Source organism: Corvus kubaryi, unplaced genomic scaffold (genome assembly GCF_017639235.1).
Source record: "Corvus kubaryi isolate FWS band 111438036 unplaced genomic scaffold, C.kubaryi_AGA036_p1.0 37392, whole genome shotgun sequence".
Lineage (NCBI taxonomy): Eukaryota > Metazoa > Chordata > Aves > Passeriformes > Corvidae > Corvus > Corvus kubaryi.
The window spans coordinates 4,547,030-4,567,833 of NW_024581131.1; the positions used below are offsets into that span (position 1 = coordinate 4,547,030).

At 40.7% G+C, this 20,804-nt stretch overlaps 1 protein-coding gene and 1 long non-coding RNA gene across 6 annotated transcripts in view; one reads left to right on the top strand and one right to left on the bottom strand.

Annotated features, from left to right (window-relative positions):
- The window catches only part of KCNQ1 (potassium voltage-gated channel subfamily Q member 1), a 337,169-nt gene that overhangs the window by 49,157 nt on the left and 267,208 nt on the right, over positions 1–20,804 (bottom strand). The window lies entirely within an intron of this gene.
- On the top strand, positions 8,078–15,945 carry LOC121669537. The gene is made up of 2 exons (XR_006017792.1): positions 8,078–8,310; positions 14,059–15,945. It is a non-coding gene; the product is annotated as an uncharacterized LOC121669537 (long non-coding RNA).

Genomic DNA, 20,804 nt, shown 5'->3' on the forward strand with positions numbered 1-20,804 from the left:
TATCCACATATATATTTGTTTAATAGCAAACCGATGTATTCCCAAGCTATCTTGTGAGAGTCCAGTCCATAAATAATCCTGTTAAAGTGTTGAAGTCTTTGCTGTTCACAGGGAGTTGATATTAGCTGGAGAACCAGACCCTAAAATTGTCTTCCTTCGTCACTCCTATAATTCCTTTAATCTTCGGAAGATTTTTTTTTTTTCCTTTTCATTTTTCTTGATGGCTCCAGTTCCAGAACAGCAGATATTGGCCAAGAGACTTGGCAACCCTGTGTCTCAGGAGCTGATGCCAATGGCAGTTGGGGGTGCAGCACTGGTGTTCAGCATAATTGGCTCTTTTCCTCTGGGTAATAAAGACATCATACTGCTTCTGCCCTCCCATCCCCATAACCTCTGATCCGGGATGTGAAGTCTCTGGAAATGAAACATGGAGTATCTCACTGCTGCATAAAATCAATCAAAGCCAGTGCCACCAGGGAGGCTGTTACTTGCCATGTTGGCAATTCACTAATCGCCTCCATTATCACTCTGGCAAGGAGGACAGATGGATGCAGCACTCCTGAGGTATCTGCAAACTGTGGTCCATTTCCACATACAACTACTTCTAAGAACTTCTAACATAGCCCATCTTTTCTTATTTGCATCTTTGATTCATGCAGGATTTAAAACTGTATCATTAGCCTGTTGGATCTGTGCCAGTTAGGCATGACACAGCTGCATTTTCCCCTTCAATAGTTGTGTGCAAGTCAGGTTTTGAAGGGAAAAAACCAAACCATAAATTCACCAGCTCAAAATTATACCGTAGCTTATTAATATGTCATTTTAGGAGGTTGGATTTCCTGCCTTCATCTCCACCAATACATAGCAGTGCAAGTAGAGTACTCGAAGCTTTCTTACTGCCTGCTTGCCCACAATTCCTATAACCTTGTGACAATGAAGAGCAGAGAGACTTGCTTCACAACACTATCAGTAATGGTCAAATAATTAGAACATGGCCATGCAATTATTCTTTACGTCCTTAAAAAAACGCTCAGCAGCAGTCAGGTAGTGATCAAACAGCAAAGCCTTTCATACTGTACCTTTTCCATGATTTCTGACCTCACTGTGGAAATACTTGTATTTTATCAATAAAGGAAAAGACAAAAATTTTTTCCAATGTGACAACTTTTGCAACATGACAATGAATGACTTAGTACAAGAAAATCTATTATGTTTCAGCATCAGCTTTCTCCTATTTGCTTTCCACCCCACTCCCACAACCATAATTTAATGGATGTTTTACTTTTCGTGCAACAGTTTACAACGCTGACACCACTTCCTAGAACAGTTCTTGGGATCGTGCAACTTTAAATTATGGAATACAGAAAAATGACACCACCGGCTACTTCTCCTAAGGCCTTTCTTTGTGCTAGATCTTTGCTCTGGATCCGATACAAATCCTTATTTTTTGGTGCCTGGAAGAAGAACAGATTTTTAACCTTCTCCTAACAACCTGAGCATGCAAGTCACCACCTAGGGCCCTGCAAGACCATTGAGGGCCTTTACAGATGGCTAAGATATAGAAGGAGAGGCTGATATACATGAAAGCTATCACTTCTGTCCTGTGAACAAGGCTACCACCATGCCTGGTAGACCAGGGTAGTTTGCAAAATGTCAAAGAGAGTTGTCTGCATAAACTGAGTAAAGACATTACACAAGAAAGCTTCTTGTTCAGTCAATACATAAAGGGTTAAGACTTGTCATTCTGTTTTTCATGCACTTTTGACAACTTCTCATTACTACAAGCCTCCTCTCTGCTCCCACTGCCAGTCAAGAAGAGGATGTACATGACTCCTAAAAGCTGCTGACCTACTTAATTGCCTCTTGGCCATGGCTGAAAAGTACTTCGGCCTGAGGTACTGAGCTAAGATCAATACAAATACCAGAGGTTCAGCCACATTGCTCCATCCTGTGCAAGAGCATTGAAATGTATTTGACCCTCCAAATCAATTAAACTTGATTATTTCTGATTCCTCTGACACATGTGGTATCCTCACCATTACTTCAGCGCTTCTGACCTGCTCCAGCTCACTGTTCCTCCCCCTCTCCCTGCCTGATTTTCAACTGATATTCTGTCTGTGAAGGGACCCTCTCTTTACTTTATTTTGTAAAAACTTAGTGAGAAGAGGGCTGGGCCTTGAGGTACTACCATAACTCAAATATTATGATTACTATTAATAGCAACATGAGCAACAAGAATAGGCATATATGTCACATTAATATCAGAAGCACTGTGTTGACAGCTTCACTTATGCAGAGGTAAACACTGATGTTTAAAACCATAAAAAGCAAGGCAATGTCAAGTGTACACTGACTTAAAAGAAGCTTTAACTGTTATAGCACTGTGGAAGACATAACAAGAAATGCTTCAGATACTACATACATACAGATTCATGCACACATGTATTTCATCCATTATTGTGTGATTTTCACACAAATCCTTTGCTGAAGTTCAGAAAACCATTGAGTTTTCTGTTTACTCAGATAAAAGTTACAAAACAGTAACTCTACTGAGGGTGATTTCAGCAGAGAAAGGAACTCTACAAAGAAAAAAGCACTTTTAAATTCTAACTGTAGCAGATGTTGTTTTGGTCGTTTCTAGCTGGCTGTGAAGTTAGAGCCTCAGAACTGTGGTTTCATATGTGGTTCAAGCATTGGCTGCATTTATGCTAGGAGAAAAAAAAGGATTGTTGCATGCAGGATCTGGCATGCATTGTTCAAAAAAAAAAACCAAACAAAAACCCAAACCGTGTCTGTCTTCAATTATTTTCCATTACAGCATTGTCTGCATATAATTGCTCCATGTTTTCCATTAAGGAGTGCCAAATAAATGAGTATGTTCAAGTATAGGATGTAGAAATTCCACTGGTGATCCTGCCCTGTATCAGTAAATAAGATGAAACACAATCCCCCTTGACCCGTGTGACATTTTCATACAATTAATCTGTGTTTTTCAAGTGTCCAGCATTATTTACCATATGTTCCATCAACAGCTGAGACAGGGGACTCAGAGAAAATCCAGGCAATGCAAAGTTAGACAGTGCCTTCAAAGAGGTCTTAACTGAGGCCAAATGGTCAAATGCCTTGTAAATGGGCTGTTGCCAGAACATGCAAACAGGAATTTTGTCTTTTTGGTCTTGTTTCTAACATTTGAGAGATCTACATATCATAGAGTATTTTTTGTGTATGTAAGTAAAGCACTTTCACAGGTTTCCACAAAGATCAGGCCCCCCACAGCAATTTTGCTGCTCCCCAAAATCATCCTTTTTATCATTCGTCTTTCTGCAACAGGCTTTGTCTGCTTCTACATTCTGGCTACATGGATCAGACTCATTAGGCTGGGGACAAGAGGAGCCCCCAGGAGCTGACACCTGGGGATCCCTAGCAGCCTCCCATCTGAGCAGGGCTTGGGCATCCCTTCCCAGAAGCAGAAGGCATGCGGGAGCAGTGCACACCAGGAAGCACACACTGCCAAACAAGATGCAGGGTCATTTCTAAGAGGTAAGGATCCAGGAGGCACATTGTCATTTGCCAGCTGTTAATGTCCTCCTGCACACAGCAGGTCCTGGGCTCAGCTCAGCTACAGTGAAGGTTTGTCTTTTTGCACCAGTACTTATCAACATCTTTAATCAGAAAAAATAGTACGGGGCCCAGAATAATTCCATTGTACAGCAGGAGTTAATATAACTGGCCTATAGCACACATGTGGCTACTTCTGCCAAGGGGTCTCAGTAAGCAAATTGGTCAGGTTTGGCAGTTCATAAATAAGCTGTAATTATCCACTGGAAACAGCATAATTACACTGTAACTACAACACAGCATTACCATTGCCTTATTAGTCTGTCCAAGCTACTGAGATATATACATCTAAACAAAATAAATCCATGATCTTCACATTGCTGAGGCTGTGCTACTGCCTCCTTTCCCTTTTCCTCATCAGTGCACTGCCCCCACCCCAGCAGTGCTAGCTGTAAACTCGAGACTGCACACTCTTGGGTATAGCCAGCTGTGCTGCTAGAGGGGAAATCTGAGCATATGCACACTCCAAAATGAAACTCAAATAACAGCAGAGAAAACAAAACAAAGCTGCTTGTGTAAGAGAAAACACAGTCACACTCTTTCACATTAATGAGGGAATGATGCCCAAGTGGAGTCTGACACTGTCACAGGAACATCTGCAAAAGAAGTTTTTAAAAGGTCAAGAAGTTATGATATGCAATGGAAAAATATTCAACTGCTATCTGAGCTATTCTTAATTGAACTTGACAGAAGACGTGTGCACTGACACTACAAGGATATTCAGAAACTGAAGCTGGATCAGCTTCCTAACGGAGCAAGAGAGAAATATATCAACTGTTAAAGAGGTTGAACTTTCACTGGAACGGTTGGTTTTTTTTTAAAAACATGATGAGATGAGGAACAAAAGCAATTACAGCACACATTGAACAGAATACATTTTAAGTACAACTGCTAATTCTTACTCATTTTGAGGGGACAAACTACTTTTTTTGAGGGGACAAAAACAAAAATACAAAATAAATGGAGTTTTTAACCTAGTTAATGATTGTAGCTGATTATTTGGTTAATACAAGTAATTGATTTTTTTGTTCAGACTACATCCAAAAAACAAGTGATTAGCCTGAAAGCAAAAAGCCATTGTGCTAAGAGAGCAGACTTTTTTTGTTACCAGTACAACAGCTTTCTGTGTGCTGTGGGCTTCTTCAGGCAGGGTAACTGCCTTCTATGCCTTTAAGTAACTCCTAATGGGCTCCTGATGCTGACTGAATCCTAGAAAAAAGAAACTACACAGCCTCCCATCCTCCCCTCATAAAACAAACAAACAAACAAACACCCCAAAAAACCATATGTGTATATATATATAAAAATCTATTTGATCACAAGAATCTACTTCAAAAACACACTCACCCTGCAAAATGGAACCAAGTCCTATTCTTCTGCCCATTTCACATACAGCTTGCATCTAGTTAGCAGCTAATACCACATTCCTTAAATATTTTCCTCTCCAGAAAGAAGACACCTCCAGCATCAACTTTCTTTAGCCCATACCATAGTGAAGTAGCCTTTCCCAGAGCTTTTAATTCTACCTCAAATACTGTATTCTGTGAGCAATCTTTCCCACTAGAGAGGAAAACTACTGGCACTGCTCAGCATGTGGGGATGCATGCCAAGTGCCTGGTATGCTTGGTACTGCCTTTGGTGGTAGGTGCTTGCACCTGCACAGTCTTGTAATAATTTATTCTGAGAAAGGGGTAAAATTTGGATGTAGTCTGAACAAAGAGCAAAACTGTGGTCTAATTGAAGTTAAAGGAATGTTTTCTTTAAGTTAATTTACTTACATTTGGATTGCCCAGTCCCAAAATGGGAATAACAGAAATCAAAGGGTGGAAGTGTGACTGACACGTTTTGCAAAACAGCACATGCAAATGAGTCTGACTGAAATGCAGAAGGGGTTCCACAAGCAGCATTCCCTAACATGTCTGAGCTCAAACCTGATCTTCAGAATACGGGATTGGAAAAAAAGAAGTAAGGAACTATGTAATCCATAGTGACCTAAAGAAGAGTAAGAACAAAAGCCCCAAGTTTCCCACAGTAGGTGGGACAGAAGGGAAGTAAAACATGTGCTTCCTTTTACCCCTAGCTCTACCAGTACCTTTCCCTGTCTTTTCTGCATGTAGGAACTGCATGTGTAACTGGGAAGTAATAATTTTCTACTGCATGCCTTTTCAGCAGCTGTTAGGACATCTGGGTAGAAACCCATCTGGTGCTTAGCACAGCAAACACCACCATGAACTTTCAAAGTCCCCTTCCTTTTGCACAGTTACATGAACCAACAGCAAGGCTCTGACATAAGTTCTGCTTCCAGGATGGGAGGTGGGGGGAAAATAAGGAAGATTTTTCAACATGGAGCTTCAGAAAACATCCTGACTCCCTTCAAAGTCTCAGGGACAAACTTTTGACTCCCCAAAGACAGCAGCATCTCCAAAGAAGTACAGAGAGTTTGATTTCATCCCATCCCATCCCTTCCTGGGTATTTTTCCATTAGGGTTTTGCACAGAGCCTGCGGGATTAGGGAAGTGCCAGCTCTGAGTCTGTCAAGTTCTGGTTCTGTTTTCAGTAGTTATATATATTGTGCTCTGTGTTGAATTAAAACTACAGTAAAAGTCCTCTCACTTGTTACTGTATTTGTGTAACGCTCAAATTAGATGGGAAGAGTTATTTGGGAGAAACTAATCCAATGCACATCCAAAACCACATCAGGTTTTAATATAGCAGCGATCTGCTAAAACACTGCATGGTCAAGTGGGGAAATTCAGCCAGATATGTGTTACTCAATGTCAAAGACGGGCAGAAATGGTGCTTCTGACTTATCAACTCCCCTACTGCAGGACAACAACAAGAATTCATAAAAATAAGTGTGAAAATCTTCTCTGTAGGATGATAGCTTAACACGATTTTGTGCTTCAAATGATTCATTTGCTCCCTTCACATTCACGGTGGAAGTCCTGGCATCGGAGAGGTGAAATGTTAGGAGGCAGATGGGATATGCAAGAGCTACAGATGTGTGTCACTAGAAGAAGGAGGATCCTGTTTCAGGTTCCTGAGCTGTGAAAGAGCCATGGTTAGAAGACATGAAGAGGAGTTTATAGGTTTCTTGGTATATTTTGGCCCTTCATTTTCTGTGTATGTGTAGCCTGGCCTATATAATTTAGATGAGGTGCAGAGTACCATGGAACTAGTGCTACAAGAGATGCTTCTAACAAAGGATCTGTTAATCAATTTACTATTTTAAGCTAAAAAAAGATTTGCTCCTTTTTTTTCAAGAGCAATGTGGATTGCCTTGTGTACACACAAATGATTTGCATTGCCCTCACAGGAGTCAGGTATGAGGTGTTAAAAAATTATCCTTAATATTTACATAATATCTATTACAATAATTTTTGATGTTTCAATTGGTACTTAATTACCTTTCATCTTTCATCATTCATAAGGAAGTGGAATGGAAAATCTACCTCAACCCTGGAGGCATGGATACATGAGTTGCAAGGAAAAACAACCTCAAAAGGGGGTTCTTCCATAAAAATTGCTGCTCATTTGGGCCAAAGGGCGTGACACTGGATGGGTACATTGCATCCCCTACCATGCACCAGCCTGTGGGAAAATGGAATGATATAATGGACTGTTAAAGACTACACTGAGAGCAATGGGTGTTGGGACATTCAAACATTGGGATACACATTTAGGGAAAGCCACCTGCTCAGTCAGCACTAGGGGATCTGCCAGTTGGGCTGGCCATGCCCGGCTCAATTTATTACATACTAAAGTGCCCTGTAGGGCACATAAAAAATATGCTGGGGAGGACAGGCTGGGTTATTCCTGTCAGGCAAAGGCAAACCCAACCATGGGATTGCTTTTGCTCAGGGACCCGGATGCACGTCGTGGGTGATGCAGCAGGATGGGGAAGTCTGATACGTTCTTTCAGGGGATTTGATTCTGGGTGGGAATAGCCAATGATTTGAATTGTATGATGTTAATTCTATATAACAATATATGTAATCCCTACTATGGTTGCTACATGCAGTATCAACAGCATTACAGTCACAATTGCCCAGATTAATGAAGAATGAAATTTGAAATAATAGAACCACACAAGCACAAAGGTGATGGAACCAGAACTGGCTTCAGCATGCAACAATCCAACACCACAGACCAGTTCTCCTGCCCTTTGGACTGCTATGACAGATGGATCCCAAAGTCTTTGACTAAATAAACTCAATGGACATCTTAAAGGTATGGCACATAGACAAAGGGAACAATACCTGTGTGCATATATCCAAAGGCAGGGAAGGATGCAGGGGAAAGTGTGGGCCTGGGCATGACATAAATGGTATAGAATAAGGGATGGGTGCTGTGTTGGTTTCAGTTGGGATAGAGTTAATTTTCTTCCTAGTAGCTGTTATAGTGCTGTGTTTGGGATTTAGGAGGAGAATAATGTTGACACACTAATGTTTTAGTTGTTGCTAAGCAGTGTTTACACTAGGTCAAGCACTTTTCAGCTTCCCGCACCACTCCACCAGCGAGCAGGCTGCAAGGCATAAGAAGCTGAGAGGAGACACAGCCAGGACAGCTGACCCAAGTGGCCAAAGGGATATTCCATACCACTGAATGTCAGCCCAGTGAATAAACTGGGGGAAGTTGGCTGGGAGGACCCAATCACTGCTTGGGAACTGGCTGGACAGCAGTCGGCAGGTGGTGAGCAACTGCACTGAGCATCACTTGTTCTGTATATTCTATTATTATTACTATTATTATTGTTGTTGTTATTATTATTAGTTATTCCATTTCAACTGTCTCACTCTCAGCTTGTGGATTTCACTTTTTTTTCCCCAATGCTCTCCCCCATCCCACTGGGGTTGGGGGTGAGTGAGCGAATAGAATTTGATGGGGGGCATGTTCAGAGTCCCACACAGCTGGTTGCTGCAAGGGACATGGGATCTGTTAATCCAGTTTTAAGTTCAGCTATGTTAAACAATTGACTGTTTTAAGCTACAAAATATTTGCTACTTTTTTCAAGATTGCCTTGTGTACACACGCTGGATTTGCACTGCACTCCCAGAAGTCAAGAATGCAATTTTAAAATATTATCCTTCATATTTACATAATATCAACATTTTTTGATGTTCAAATTGGTACTAAATTACCTTTCATTAACAAGCTGTTCACTACAAGCAGTAAAGAACAGAAATACAAATTGAAGTTGGAAGTTGCAGATGATTTGGGGAAAGTCCATAAATTTTAAAACTGAAACTGAACTGCAAAAATTAGGAACATACATGAGCTGAGCTTTGGTTCAACCAGAAGATTGATAAAGACTGAGGGGTGTTTGCATTGGCAGTTATGAGTTGAGGATTTCTGGGGACTGGTACACTTGTAAATTTGGATCAGAACTTCAGTAAATTACTGACATACATAAATACATACATATATTCTGTCTAAACAGTAACAACTCCAACCAGAAAAAGCCTTTTGGCAGATCAATACTGGGAGGGTTTTGTTTTTAGAAAGAGAGAATTAAAACAAGGACTGCCCAGGACTACATTATGCCCTGAAGCTCTGACTGAATTTATTTCTCATGTTATGTAGTTTATCGGGATCTTATCCATGGAATAGTTTGCTAAATTAACAGCTCAAACAAAATAGATTGCATTAAGTGCTGTGGGTCAGGGGAAAATTAATTCCAAAGTTTTAAACTCCCAAGCCCAAATCCTGCACTTACATTACTGTGGATTTACGCCAGTGCAAATGAGAGAAGAATTTGGCCCCTGACCTTTTCCAAGCAGGTCATTATAGTTGAAATAGTAACTGATCTTAGAAAAACATTTTTGCTGCGAGGTATTTATTTCTGTATAAAGGTTTATGGAACATCATATTCTTTGCCCTTTAAGACTGATACTCGCATATGTAAACACCACTGGGCCATAGCTTCATCCAGCCTCTCTAAATCTGGCTAAAACAATGGAAATATCTTCTGAAACCATTGTGGGTTATATCCAAGATAGTTAAAAACATCTGACTGCAACCGCAAATATGCTGGTATTTGGTTGTGCTATAAAAACATTTTTATGTCAAATACAACTGGGACTAATACAGTAAACTACAAGTATGGTTAACCCTTGGAATGAACCACATTTAGTCACTTGAAAGTTAAGGTAGTCTGCACCGATTACATTTTCTTATGAAGAGCATAAAATGAATGTAGAGTATAAAAAACTAATTACTAGTATTAATAGAGTAATTGGCACTTATAAAGCACCTTCCATGCTGTACTATAAACATACCAGCAATGTGATAAACTCCTGCAGCTACTAGCTCTCCTGAGTGCTCAAGATAAAACTGACCCCAAATGCTGCTTGTTAAGTGAATAAACTTGTGCCCCCTTTCCCCTCCACACCTACATGTGCTCAACTGCACACACACACACAAGGAACCATTTCAATGCTCACCAAACCTGGTGTTTTCAGAGGGTTCTAATCAGTGCTTAGAAAAGCACGAATGAGGAAAGAAAGGGAAAACTGAGTTAGGTGGGGCTGCAAGGGGAGTGTTTAGCTGGCACAGAATGGTATTACACAGAAAGGCAGGTTGGACACTTGGTTACCACAAAAAAAATCCCAAAAACCAAAAAAACATTTAAATAGAAGTAATTGAGAAATTTTGCTGAGAAAAAAGTTTTCCAAGTAAGTGGTGCTCCAGGGCAAGACAGAATAGTACTGAGTATAGTGCAGGGCCTTGGATTTTCTGCGTGGGCCCTTGTGACAGAGCTGCTCAGTCCACCATCATCTGTTCAATACACAAATAATGGAAATGTTTGTGGTGCATGTGTAAAATGTGTTTGTAAAACAATGTATATCGTTAAATAAAACTGGTATCTGAGAGTTAAACTTATATAAATATGTAATGTAAAATAACAAGTTAAGACATGCTCAGGAACCCATGCACCATTATATATAAATGGACTCAAGAACTGCAAATTCTACATCTCATAAAATCCCTTTCGGACAGAGGCTGCTGACAAGTCCTGCTGTGCTGATAAAGAAGATACTACCCCTAACTGCCCCCTCTGGTGCTGCTACTGGACTTACAGCAAAATAGGCAGAAGGGAGCACTGTGCCACTCCAGGGACATTTGCCTGTCAGTACAGGCACCATGGCTCAAAGCCCTGATCCTTCCTCAGGGCAGATTCTCGAGCACTTGATTAAGCAGGGCTTCCACCCTTGTGCCATGTCACTGTTTCAGAAATCTACATTTGTTCTGTACTATATGAGTAAAATATTTATTATGTATGTTTGTTTCATTCTCTGCGCCATTGCTAATTCTTCTCTGCACAGCATCTGGGTAATGAGTGGAAGCTTTCATCTACAGGGACTCCTCATCTCTTCCGAGTGGTAACAGCTGATTCAGTGCAAGCCTTGTATAAGGCAAGAAGGTTTCTCTCTGTACGTGTTGCTTCCCATTTACTTACACTGAATTTCATCAGCCATTCAGTGTCCTGCACACAACTAGTTTTAAATGCCGTCAGCTAGAATAATCTTGGACCACTAGCAAATACTGTCAGCTCACTGTTGTGCAGATCACTCATGAATACGTTGAACAGCTCAAGCTCCAGGCCAGATCCCTGTGGGAATACACCACTACCACCCTAGCAATTCACTCACAGCCATTGCTTCCCATCTTTCAAATCCGTGGGGAATCCATCCAACTGTTCTCAGAGTGTTTAAGAGCCCTTCAGCAGGGAACTCGTCAAGCCCCTCTGGCAATCCATACCCAGCATTTCAAATAGGTCACTCTTGTCCATGTGAGTAGGGGCTCCTGTATGTTCAATAATTACACCATTCCCCGACTGGAAAGTCATTACAATATTGTTTCCTACTATAATATAAATGTCAGTTTTACACTTCTAAAATAAATAAACAAGGCTGCTATGGATTTCAGCAGTAGTCATTTTACAGTTATGTGTAGAAACAGTGCAAATAAGATAACCTTCTCCAGCTGCTGGATAATCCAAACCTGCCTAAGTTTCCTTGACCTTCACTACAAAGTCATTGTCAACTTATTTCAATTAATTTACAAATATTAGTGCCATCTGTTTTTGTAGGAAGCAGCCAGTGTTTTTTATTTGTTCATTCACTGCAAACCTCTTTATCCTCACGGTCTAACTACTTGCATAATTTTAATAAGACCATATATATGATGTGGCTGAATACACTAAATACTGACAGCAGCTCATCCAAGCAGGTACACAAGCAGGTTCCTCACTTGACTGCTATCCCCATCCAGCCACAGACCAAGTCTCACTGACTTTCTTGCATATCTCTGCCTGTGAAGACTGTGGACAACATCCAAACTTGGACCTGATCCTACTCCATTCCATTCAAGAGCAGTGTTTTCAGCAGTACTACAGAAGTATAAATGCAGATCTGGGAAACTTGTCAGCTGCTCAGCTACAACTCTCAGCACCTTTCAGAGCTAAGCCAACATCTTAACAGTCATGCAATGAACCTGTACGCTAATAATTCAAGTTGCCATATCTGGAAAGATTAAAAGCAAGCACAGTTAATTGCTACTTAGCTTAGCTCAACATTCAGCCTTTTCCTTCCATAACAATATTGTGATCAGATGGTGAGCACTGAGCTCCTGTCTTAGATTGATGGTCAATATCCACCACAGCAAGATAAAAAATAACATCCCTTAACGTACTTCATCATTAAGCACCCTTTTAAAATGAGCTGCCAGCATTGTTAAACTTCCCAACTCTTTGATATCAGATTGGTCAATCCTTATTTTCCAGGTGGATAAAGTAGAACAGACCCAATGAAAAATGTTCTGTTCTCAGTTCACCTTTTGGTTTATCAATAACTACAACTGCATTTGTTAGTCAAGAATATGAACCTCTGGTTTAATACACAATATCGAAGAACCAAAGTTATCCTCTACAAAATGAACAACAAAATTTTAGTAGCTTGTTACAGTGATGAATTTGCTTGCTTCATGTTTTGAGTATTTAAACTTAGATTTATATATTCCAGTATAGAAAAGCTTTGTGAACTAGGTAACAAAGCATAATGTGTATCTTACTTTTTGATATCAATGAAATAGAGAAGCAGCCTTAATCATGTAACTCCTCTGATCTTCACAATTGAGACCATTCCATTTGTACTGTATCTCATATGTAACCGATGAAAGAAAATGTGTGGGAGTAAATGTGTGGGAGGTGAATTTATCTGTTTTTCAGAGCTGTAACAGCAGCTGGTCAGCAGGTTCAGTCCAGTCCTTTCTAGTCAAAGTAGCTCAGAACCAGTCAGATTTATATCTTTTATTAGGAGAGGTTTGGAAGGAAGTGCAAATTGTTATTCAAAAGCAGACAGCTGGAGAGCAGGAAAAGTGGGGAGCAGCCGTGAACCATTAATATGCACCTGCTAGTCTGATTACCAATGAGAAAAGAGTGGGACATGTTGTGTCTCTTTATCTACATATATTTTGGTATTTATATACACCCTACTGTATCTATATATGCGTGTTTTAAGAAAGGGACAAATTTTGCCAAAATAAAAATCCTGCCAAGTTCTGATGAGAAGTTCACCCCCTTCCTGCTCCTCTTCCTTCCCTCGAACGGACACTGCCAGCACATTAGTGCTGAGCAACAGCTGAGAGAGGGACAAAGAAAGCACAATACAACCTCAGTGTAACAGCAGTCAAGCACTCAGACACAGGAGTGACCCCCTCAATAAATACCCTTCTGGCTTCCAGAGGAGAAATTAGGAGGATGAGTTAGCACAGCTGAGCTCATGTACATGGAGGACAGCACCACGTATCTCTGTAGGAACGGAAAGAGCACAGCAAAAGCCCTCTCTGCACTCATCTGATTGCCAAATGTCTTAGTTGTGCAGGGGCACCTTTGGTTTTTTCCCAGGCAGAGGGTAGGAAGCCCACAGCCTTCTGCTGCACCTGAAGAGAACTTAAAAGCAGACTGTGATTTTCAAAGCTGAAGGTAATTTGTCCTGTATTATCTCTAGGCTGCCTTCTTGGAGAACATGTACAGAAAATAAACTGCACAGTGGAGGAATACCTTTCATGCCTTCCATACTGGAGCACACAAAGACTCCAAAGATTTTATTAATTCAGTTCATCCACACTCTCAAACCTTTAGGCAGTGGGGAGTAAGCTATTTATCTTTTGGTTTCTTGTAAGGAATTCACACTAGACTCGCTGCTAAATCATTTTCCCTGTACTACTAGTACAGGAAATTAACTATAAATGAACTATGAAAACAAATCATTCTGCTGCAATTTTCCACTGATATTACTTTACAGTTTTAGTACATTTAGGAAAAGCAATATAGATTCAAAAAAAGAGTTACAACTTATTTATATACTGATCCTTAAATTATGCTCTTTCCTCTTTTAACAGGCCCTACTTATAAGATATTTCTTGCTTATTCTGCAGAGCTATACTGAAGCTGGAACCATCCTTATGACTATGCCATCATAGCACGGTTTCACAGTTGACACTGAAGATAATTTCATTCTGAGACTACTGTTTACTGAAATCTGTGGGGGAGGAGATAAAAGTCAGTTTCTTGTATTCTTTACTATAAAGCAAACAGCTTCTGATGTTTATATAAATGGTGATATTGAGATATTCTGTGCTTTTTCAGTAGTTGCTTTTTTTTTTCATAATTTCCTCCCTGTGCAAACACTACTGTATTTCTTTCAGAAGATTAAACACCAAGGATTTATGCCTTCATTAAGGTCCACGTTTTTCACCCGTTTGAAGAAATAAGAGATGGTGTGCTTTAAATACGGTCTATGCAGTTTGCTCTGAAAATGTTTTTTAGGCAACACACAGGGGCAATTGTGGAGAAGCTCTACAGTTTGGGGGGGGGGGGCGAATCTACTCCACACTGTTTGAAACTCCCTTGATAAAGTCTTACACCAACAGACTGTCAAATTATTTGACACAGAAAATCTGCTGAGAGGTATTTATTGAAATACGGTAACTAAGAGTATGTATACTGCAAGTTGGGGGGTTTTAATACATATTTACAGGGCAAAGAAATTAGAAATTACAATGCTCTGAGCTAAACACAATTAGCAAAACATGAATTGTGTCCCACTGTAATGTGTTTATTTTAAGAAATATAAATAATTTAGCTAATCAGTGATGTGCATTCACAACAGGGCCGGGTTCTGAAACACTAAGTGGGAGCTGGTGGACAGCAAACTGAGTGTCTGAGCAAGGGCAAGTCTCCTGTGCTGCAAAAAGCAGGCAGTAAACATCTTGTTCTCCACATTTTACAGCAGATGAGCCATGTGGAAATGAGGTTTTCCACCACTACGGATTGTAGGCAACAGTCATATCCATCAATTTTAATGCAGTTTACCATTTAAATAGCCAGGGCCAAAATCTACAGTAAGGATTTGAAGTCTTTATAGGCTGAGTGGGAGTAGAGGGTGCTCCTGTTTTATTTGTAGCAGTACAGTGGTAGGTGTTAGAAGTGAAGAAATCAATTTTCTTTTGTCATGAAAAACATGTAAATCTACAAATTGAAATCTCAGTTCAGAAGGAGTTTTCTTTGAGAAATCTTGAACCAGATGTTTTTGTGTAAAGTCCCAGCTTCACTGAATTCAGTGGATAAAATACCAGTTCCTTCACTAGAGGCACCATTTCACTTTTTGTTCGAATTTCTTCCAAATTAGCATTTCCCTACAGAAAATATTTAAAGCAACTCTTCCTCCCCCCCGCGGCCCTTTTTTTTTTTAAATTTCCCCCCTCCCCAATAGGAATCACTTTTTTTGCCAGAAGCACTTTGGTCAGACCTACAAAGGAGCTGCAGACAGAAGCCATGAACAGATGTCCTCTTTGGGACCCTGCTGTGAGCTGGAAGGGGTTACTACTCTCAGCTGCTCAGCACCATTCCATGCTCTCCTCATTAAGGATCACCCCCACTGACGTGCTCATTGAACAGTTTGTACGAACACTTCCTACATGGCGCAGCTTCAGGCTGAGCCTCTTATCTTGGTACAGACCAATGATGAGGAAAACAAATGGAGCTGAATTTTGCTCAAAACAAACGAGGGAGCTCCTACAAAAGTGGTGTGAGTAGACGGAGAGGGCAGCAGCCTTTGGCAGGGGCACTACAGCAAGCAGCTAAAGACTGGAGCTTTTTCTGGTGGCATGGCGGGGTTTGGAGAAGTCTGTCCATGGCTCAAACTAGCAGTTCCTCCAGTATGTAATGGAGGCAGAGTTACCCAGACATCAGCAGGGATCTGGCTCCAAGAAGTTCAACTAAAAGGGCATTTCTCCCCAGAGTAGGAGCACAGACATTGCAAGCTACTAACGAATTACAGAAAACAGCTACCCAACCTGCAGTTCAATAAGAATCATAAGTAAACTAATGACATTGTAACTTTCCTACAAAAACATATTCTTGTAGATTCCTGAGCATCAGCATCCTCTGACTACTTTATAACTCTTGGGTGTATCTTGGCCTGTGAAATCTGCCTGATGTGCTGGAACCCAACTGCCCCCACCAGACAAGCAAACAAGCAAACCTCCATGGCCATGCAACTCTTTCAGGAATTAAGAAACATTCACAGGGGCTCTCACGTCTTCCCTAACGACAACAAACAGTTAGTCAAGTTACCTTTGTTAAGCAAACCAATTTTCATTGCTTTCACTTAAACGGCCTTAAAATAGAATTCTTGCCTGCTTTATTTTGTCAGATGCAAAGAAAACTGAGAAACTGTATCCATTGTTCCTTAAAAGAGCTTATTAGTGAAACAAAGACCTTTTTTTTCCAGTGAGTGCTGTTTGTGCAGTTACTTCATGACATTTATTTGGATTCCATCCCAGGGGAAAAAGGCCAAATTCAGTTTCAGCATTTGCCTACTTCAGCATAAACAGTCATTAGTTAACAGATCTTTTTTGGCGGTCTTTATGTAGCCTCCAACATCAAAGCACGTGATATCCATGAAATAATCAAAGCAACATATGTACACTGAAGCACTGTACGTACATTATTTTTCAGTAGCCTAGCAATCCTCAGAAATTTGAAGAGGTTCTCCTAGGCCTTGAGCCAAAGCCCTTGGAAGCTGATGCTTTTTTTTTTCCCCTTTGACTTCAATAGATGCCGAGTCTGGTTGTCAGATAATCACTGCCATGTTAATGGCAAACTACTTTCCATTTTTGTATTAATTTCCTGCTCAAGGAAGATACAGGACCGAAAGCACTGGAGAATAAAATCATTTGCCCTGTTTCTACACAGGGCAGAGGAAGCCTGGGTAAGAGCAGCCAGATCCCCCCTTAGGGCTTCACTGATTCATCCATGGAAGAGTGAGTGGATACTTCCTTTGCCACAGCTTTTCCCCTTATGAAGGGCAGTACAAAAACCTGGAAAAATCATGATGTTTTTTGTGCTGTGTCCACTAGAATTGGGAACAAGGACAATTTATTTTTTCCTCTAATGCTAAGCTGCTGGCAGTCATTTCTCCTCTAGGTGCAGGTTTTTAGGGAAATGCTGGCTATTTCAATGCTGGCTGTCTCATACCTGACTTTGCCACCCATTTTTCTATCTCCCGCCACATTATTGGCACTGCCTATACTTTCAGGTCTTGTCTAACATCACAGTTCTTCTCCAGGTCCTTCAAGGTAAAAAAAAAAAATCCAACCAAAACTAACAAAGTAATGCATTTGCCAACCCCTCCTAACATGAACAAGTGACATTATATGACATGAGTCAGGGGGGATAATCTTTTCCTGCTGTTAGCAGCAGAGAGTCCTTCTGCTCTGGCTCTGCATTTGGTCTTGGGCACTGCTGAGATCTGGCTTTTGAACAACACAGAGGCGCATCTATAAAGCAGCAGGCCAGCAGGTCAAGGGAGGTGATCCTGTCCCTCTGCTCTGCTCTGGTGAGACCCCACCTGCAGTGCTGCATCCAGCTCTGGGGTCCCCATCTGGGAAGGACATGGACCTGTTGGAATGAGTCCAGAGCAGGTCCACCAAGATGATCAGAGGGCTGGAGTACCTCTCCTGTGAGAAAAGGCTGAGAGAATTAGGATTATTCAGCCTGGAGAAGAAAAGGCTTTGGGGTGACCTAATTGTGGCCTTGCAGAGAGACTATTTACAAGAGCATGTAGTGAGAGAATGAGGAGAAATGGCTTCAAGCTGAAAAAGAGTAAGTTTAGGCTAGATATTAGGGAGAAATTATTTGCTCTGAGAGTGGTGAGACACTGGCACAGGTTGCCCAGACAAGTTGTGGATGACCCATCCCCGGCAGTGTTCAAGGTCAGGTTGGAGGGGGCTCTGAGCAACCTGGTCTAGTGGAAGGTGTTCCTGCCCATGGCAGGGGTTTGGAACTGGATGATCTTTAAGGTCCCTTTCTACCCTGGCCATTCTATAATTCTATGATTCTATGAAAAGTTCACTGTCTGAAATGGCTGTGAATATATGGCCTGATTTGATGAAATGAAGTCTATTTTAATGAAAGAAATTTGCAATGTGTACTGCCAAAGAGGCACAGCAGACAAGTTTTGTCGAAGCTGAAAGAGGTGGTGGAGTTGGCTTGGGAGGAACATAGATACTTCTGGAGAGTGAAACTTAAAACTAAACCCCCATAAGAAGCGACTGTAAGTAGTTTATTGCTAGCTGAGTAAAACCAGAATGCTGAAAAAGAGTATGAGGGAGCAGGAGAGTAAGTGCATGGGTAAAAGACTGCAACAGGGTTTAAATTTTACAAGAAGCAACTGATGGAATAAAGACAGTATTCAAAAATATACAAAATCCATGAAGGTCCAACAGTAAAACATAATTAATTTTAAAATAAAATAAATTTGAGACATACTTGAAGGTTGAAAATAAAATGAATTCAGCGGAACTATTAAAGGCAAGATCCAAAGCCCATTGAAGTTGGTGGGAAGACAATCACTGACTCCTACAGTGCTGGACCAGGACCAAAGAGAACAACAAAGAAATTTCCAATGACTGAAAAAGTATCAAGAAAATCTCAGTGGTTTCTTCACATCTGTGTTTGATAACAAAGGACACTGGTGACATTCATGAAGGATGCGTTTCTGGGTACTAATGAGGACAAAGTAAAGGAATCTATGAAGTAACCAAGTACAGGAACAAAAGAAAGACAGATAATAAGTAGTAATGGATTATACCCATAGATGAAGCACAGAATTTTTGGAGTTCCTCTGTGCAGTGTATAATTTTTCCTGTCATGTTGAGGAAAGTCTTAGCAATTGGTACTCTAGAGCATCTCCGAGCACACTGGGCACCTAATAATGGAATGTCAGTTGCTAAAAATCGAATAGAACGCTAGTATTTTTAATTAATTTCTCTTTTAAAAGGACTTCTACATATTTAGGCCAAATATTAGTAAATGAAATTGACATTTTCGGCTATTACTTTTAGAAACACTCCCTCCACAAAAAACAAGCCATGACATGATTTGCGATGAGACACAAAGTATTTGGACTTAAAGTCTGGACTTTCTCTTGTTTCTGGTTACTTTTATAAACAAAAAAAGAAGTCATACCAACAATAAGCAAGCCAAAATATTTCTGAATATGAAATACCATGTATACTGCTCATAGAGCACACTCACTGGATTTAAATATGTCATTATCAGAGCTTAGGCATGTCTGAACAAAATACTCGGTATCGTTGTGTATGAACATGCCCACTGGCAATCCATGGTTCTTTGTCTCAACACATCCTCAGGAATTGCACTGAACTGGAGAAGTGTAATTTTCTAGGCTATCACCTTAATCACTCTTTCTTGTGTGCTGGGCTATTCCTCTCTTCCTGCAGGACACTGAAAGCAAAAGTCTGGAGTGGTGAATAACTGGGGGTTAACTGCAAGTTTCTAAGGGTGTTTTGTAAACTATTTTGCTGTCAATTTTTTTTTACTTGCCATGCCTGTTCCAGATGGAGAAGTTGGGGAAGACAGGACAGACCCCAGAAAAGCTGAATATGCACTGCAGTGGAAGAAATAAAGTGGCATTTGCAAAGTCAGATGCTAAGGCTATTTAGGAGAAAACCTTCAGTATGTTCTTCCTTTGGGTAATGCAGAGAAAAGCAGACCATGCAGAGACGGAAACATGCAGAGCTACTCCATGAGCCCAAACTGGCTGCAATTCTTCCATCAGTCAGTCCCTGTGAAATCTTCTATAATCTCATGACCCAGCTGTGAACTGTTCCCTTAAAAAGCAATTCCTCTGGATATTGGGTTTCTGATTATCCAAGAGAGCCACATGCAAACAGAAGACCAGCAATACATATTTCAGGTGCTATTGAAATGCAAATACATAAAAGGTATACTCTTTCTACTTCTCCCAGAGACACATATTTCAAGCAGTTTCATTTGCAATGCAATTTTATTATGGGAAAATATTGTGCTCTAAAGTTAGAAAGAGGTAGTTTACTCTTAAAGGTCTACAGACTTTATCCTGATTTCTGCCCACTAAGAACCAGGAAGACTTTAGACCTCTGTGGCTGCACAGACAGGATTGCAAAAATGCCCTGCAGTACAAGCTCCTACACTTCAGTCTGAGCTGCTTTAAATGTCCAAAAAGATGTAGCCTCTGGCTCTCCATCGTTTCCTCTGGGAGACAAGTTCTATTATGTCAGAGCTTTTCTCCCTGTTCTGTAATACATAGCCCCTACTGATTTTTAATGATATAAACCACAACAGATGGCTGGCAGAGCATTGTGGTAAGTTAATAGCAACTCTTGCAGGCATTTAGAAGCTTAAAAAATCTTGGAAGAATCCTCTAGTGTGCATTGTAACTAAAAGAAAAGGGAACCACAGAGATAACATTAGAGAGATATTTTTGTCCTACTTGAAATGTAGGACCTGTCACTGGTACCAGAAAAACTAAGAAAGATTTCATTAATAAACTGAGAGTCAAGGAAAACCTCTCCCTACACATAAGCTTTTGGCCTGCCTTCACAAAAAACTCACAAAACCAAAACAAACCTCCCCTTCCTACCATATTTTGTATATGCTGCTCTTTCAAGGAAAGGCAGAGTAGCAGGTGGTGTTTCATGGTGTCACACGTCGTATCTGAAATTCCTGAGGGAACCTCCCAGTGTGGGATTTCAAAAGGGAGCACCAGCCCAGCGTCCATTACTGACTAGCTGACTGTGCAGATTTGGCAGGTGCCAGGTACAGGTGTGGGGCTGGA